This window comes from Tupaia chinensis, unplaced genomic scaffold, assembly GCF_000334495.1.
Source record: "Tupaia chinensis unplaced genomic scaffold, TupChi_1.0 Scaffold143596_1, whole genome shotgun sequence".
In the NCBI taxonomy this organism is placed as follows: Eukaryota; Metazoa; Chordata; class Mammalia; order Scandentia; family Tupaiidae; genus Tupaia; species Tupaia belangeri.
In genome coordinates, this window is record NW_006203442.1 from 41,151 (window position 1) to 45,925 (window position 4,775).

The 4,775-nt window shown below is 40.1% G+C and overlaps 1 pseudogene; it reads left to right on the forward strand.

Moving 5' to 3' along the window:
• Nucleotides 1–3,584: 3,584 nt before the first annotated feature.
• On the forward strand, nucleotides 3,585–4,030 carry LOC102476305 (actin-related protein 2/3 complex subunit 5 pseudogene; annotated as a pseudogene).
• Nucleotides 4,031–4,775: the final 745 nt, after the last annotated feature.

Genomic DNA, 4,775 nt, shown 5'->3' on the forward strand with positions numbered 1-4,775 from the left:
TCACCCTCTTAGCTGTGGACTACCCCAGAGATAACATAGGTATTTCATTTTAGTATATACTAACCTTGTCTTTACTAAACCAGGCAGGATTTATTTCTAGGCTCTTGCAATTACTGCCACTCTAGCCTGAAGCTAAAGTTCTCAAAAGCTGACCCGAGGCTCAAAATTATCAAGCCAATCTGGGACTAGAGTGATCAAGCTGGTCTGGGACTGAAAATTCCTGAAAACCCTCTCATCCAAAGACCCTCCCTGGTAATCAAGATCTAAAAAGAAGATGCACCCAAAAAATGGACTTCCTCTTTCTAAAAATTGTGACTGTTTATGCCTAAACAAAACAGATGTCATGTTTTATGATTATTGTTCCTATACTTTAAATGCCTTACCTTACCTTTTGGAGTAAAATCCTTCACTTATTTCTCCTCACCCATCCTACTGCTGTAAAACTCCTTCCATAATAAATATGCATGACTCCGTGCCATCAGGGCTGCAGTCTGGAGTTTACTCTGACTGTAGTCGGCTGAGAACATACTAAAAGGTATGAGGTCTTAGTCTAATTCCTGTTCACCCTTGTCGCCTTCCTGTGCACCCACCCCGGCTGGGGTACGGCTCCCAGCACAGGGGTCTATAGATGAAACTGGAGAGCTCCTGCAGAACAAGGGTCAGTCTGTGGCAGAAGGGAGAGGATGGAATTAACAAAACAAAAAGGAAGAGCAAAGAGAGAAAAAATAATAAAATCCTGCCTACCTCTAAAGTGGATGGGGTTCTAGTCTTGGGAGCCTGGAAGTCGAGTTGGAGCAGTGGTGCCCCTGCCTCAGTTTCCCTTGCTGGCCAGAAGTCTATTGATGGAACTGGAGGGCTCCTGCAAAGCAAAGGCTGGTCTCTAAAGGGGGTGGCAGTCCTGGTCTTTGGAGCCTGGAAGTGGAACGGGGGCAGTGGTGCCCTTGCCTCAGTTTCCCTTGCTGGCTGGGAATCTATATCTCTAACTACTTTCAGTAGCAAGTTCAATTGGTAATTTTAAGAAAGGCAGTTTTAACTTAAATCAAAGAAATCCTAAGGAACTTTGCTTAAAACTTAAAGCCAGGAAACAGGTTAGAATTCTGTTCAAATAGTAGGTACATGAACCTATAGACATCTTAAGACAGGACACAAATCCTTAAAACTGGGCAACAAAGCCCAGAAGAAAATCAGCCATGTTTTAGTCAAAAGTCATAAAATTCTATTTCACCAATTTATTCTCATGTACTATATTTTCTGTTGTGGTTCAATTTTCCCGATTAAATTCTGGGATATAATATTCAACTCCAGACTTGTCCCCATGATTAAGTTGGCCATTTTCTTAGTTTTGAACTCTAATTTCTGTGTGTCTTTATTTAATTTTTTTGATATAGCACTCCCTTGAGAACTTCTTGGAGATCTGGTCTGGTTCTGGTAAATTCTTTCAGGTTTTGTTTATCTAAGAATGTTCTTGTCTTTCCTTCCCACAAGAAGGATTATCTTTCTGGGTACAGTATTCTTGGTTAAAATTGCTTTTCCCTTAACACTTTTATTATATTTTCCCATTCTTTTCTCGCTCGCATTGCTTCCAATGAGGCGTCTGCTGTTACCCTGATGGAATATCCTTTGTAGGTAACTTGATGTTTTTCTCTTGCCAATCTTAGTATCTTGTCTTTGTCTGTGGTTTTGGACAATTTGGCTATAATGTGTCTTGGAGAAGATCTTGGGTGGATTCTATTTGGGGTCCTTTGTATTTCTTGGGACTGGACCTTTGAGTGCCTCTCTAGGTTTGGAAAATTTTCTTCCAGGACTTCATGAAATAGATTATCAATGCCCTTATGAGTCTCTTTGCCTTCTGGGATTCCAATTATCCGGATATTTGGACATTTGATGGTATCCAGTATTTCTCATATATTATTCTCATTTTGGGGGGCCATTTTCTCATTTTCTGTATGATTTAATATGCTTTTAATATTTTTAAGGGAGATTTTTACTTCCTGTATTATAGCCTTCATCTCTAACAGGTCCATTTGATTTTTTTTTTATGAATAGGTCTTTTTTTTTATACATTCAATGACATTGTTTAGCTTATGAAGTGAACATTTCAATATGTGAGCATTTCTCCCCAGTACAGTTGATCAAAATATCTTCAACAGATAATACCACACCTCCCCCTCCCGTCAATGCTCTGCCTCTGTATCCCTCCTCCAAATGTCCTTCCCTAGGCCCCACTCCTCCACACACACCACATCTGTCATTCTCACCCATCTCTTGTGTTTGTATATATTTTAGTCAATCAGTTTTGATTTTTATTTATTCATTTATTTATTTTCATTTGACCAGAGAGAGACACAGAGAGAGAGAGAGAAAGTGAGAATGCAAGCCACCAGGTCCAGGACTTGAACCGCGGTTGGCCATGTGGGAGTCCAGCACCTTTATCACCACACCACCTGCTGGTCCCCATTTGATTCTTTTTTAAAGTGTGTAATTCCTCTTTTAGATCTTGCAAGAATTTCTTCAGCTGCTGGAACTCATCAGCTCCTTTCTCCATTCTCTTCCTTAGTTCATTGCCTCTCTTCTCTTCCATCTCTGTTAGCTTTGCTATTATGAATATTCTAAATTCTTTATCAGACATTTCCATAATTTCCATTGAACTGTCTGTAGATGAAAAGGAGTTTTTTCTTTTCCCTTGGAGGAGAGGTATTTTCTTGCTTTCCCATATTTCTTGTGGTCCTGCAGTGATTTCTAGTCATCTGATGGATGGTGGTTTCTTCCTAATTCTTGAAGTTCAATCTGAACGTTCAGGAGCATGCAGAAAGAGGTGGTCTGAAATCTCTTTGCTGTTCAGTTGTGATCCCTTTGTTCAGCTAATTCAGTAGATATTGAGGAATATGTCAATCCTAATAGTATTTGGATGTTTGGCTATAGTTCCCTTAGATCTATCTAGAAACACAGTAAATGGGGATAGAGGAGTAGAGAGAAGAGATAGAAGAAAAGGAAAAGGAAACAGAGACAGAGAAAAAGACAACAACAACAACAACAAAGAAACAGAGGGAAAAAAGAAGGGGAAAAAATAACTAAAAATTTTTAAAAAGAAAAATGTCACAAAATAGAAAATCACTAGTTCTCAGGAGCTATGAGGAATCTTCTGAAAGCCTGCCTCTTGGCTCTCCTGCCACTCAAGTTTGTGGGCTGGAGGCTGAATTATCAGTAGGAAATCTTCATTTTTCTTTTTTCCCTGAATCACTAGTTCTCAGGGATCATGAGGAATCTTCTTCTCCAAAAATATTATTTATTTGTTAATTATAAAAAACAAAAAAGGAAAACCGTGCAGCGCACATCACTAGATCTCAGCTCTCATGGAAGACTCAGTCTTCTTTTGGCCTGCCTTTTTTTGCCTAGATGGGAGGGGGGAAGGAGAGGAGATTATTACTGAGATAAAGGAGGATTTCAGAACCAAGAAAGAACTTTACCTTAAAACAATTTTTTAAAGAAGTAAGTAGGGCGTGGGGCTGTGGGCTGCTGCTGGGCTGGGTTTGTCAAGGTAGAGGTAGCACAATGAGGAGGCGTTTGCCACAGTCCAGATCGGGATGTTGAAGAACACGGTATCATCGGCCTGGTTCTGGAAGTTGGATGAGTATGACGAGAACAAGTTCGTGGATGAGGAGAACAGGGATGATGGCCAGGCCAGGCCTGACAGCAAGGTGGACTCCTGTCTATGGCAAGGAAACATAATAGCTGCCCTACAGGCCACTCTGAAACTTCCCCTATCAACACCAGGAGTCAGGCAGTGAAGGATCCAGCAGGCGGAATTGTCTTGAAGGTACTCATCTCTTTTAACACTAATGATATTGAAAAGGCTGTTCAATCTTTGGACAAGAATGGTGTGGATCTCCTAATGAAGTATATTTACAAAGGCTTTCAGAGCCCCTCTGACAAAAGCACTACTGTGTTATTACAATGGCATGAAAAAGCACTTGCTGCTGGAGGAGTAGGGTCCATTGTTCGTGGCTTGACTGCAAGGAAAACTGTGTAGTCCAGCAGGAACTGTGTGTGTGCCGGGGAGTGAGAGTCACTGGTTCAAAGACCAAAACAACCAAATGCCATCACTGCCCTGTGCATAGCATATGTGTCTCTCAGCCTTGCCTTCTAGCTTCCCTTTTCATATCTGTAAAGAAAATTACATAACAGTCTCCCTTTAACAAAAATTGGGATGATAAAGAGGAAATTATGTTTCAACAAGAGAGTGAGAGTACTGTTTCAGGAAAACTAAAGAATTAACAGCCAGAAATAAAGGAATAAAAAGCAACCAAGACAATGTCCAACTTAAACATCGAGACAAGTCCAATAATATCAATAACAACGTTGAATGTGAATGGATTAAATTCTCCAATCAAGAGACACAGACTGGCTGAATGGATTAAAAAACAGAAACCCTCTATCTGTTGCCTACAGGAAATCCACCTCATGGGTAAAGACATACACAGACTAAAAGTGAAGGGAAAAAGGTTTTCCATGCAAATGGGAACTAAAAAAGAGCTAGAGGTGCGATACTAAGTTCTGACAAAAATAGCCTTTAAAACATAAACTATTCGAAGAGACCAAGAAGGACATTATATTGTAGTAAAAGGTCAATCTATCAAGAAGATATAACGCTTACAAACATCCATGCACCTAACACAGGAGCACCCAAATACATGAAGGAAAGACTGTTAGATCTAAAAGGAGAGATCAAACTATAAAACTCCTCCTAAAAAACACTGGGAAAACTCTGGGAGACA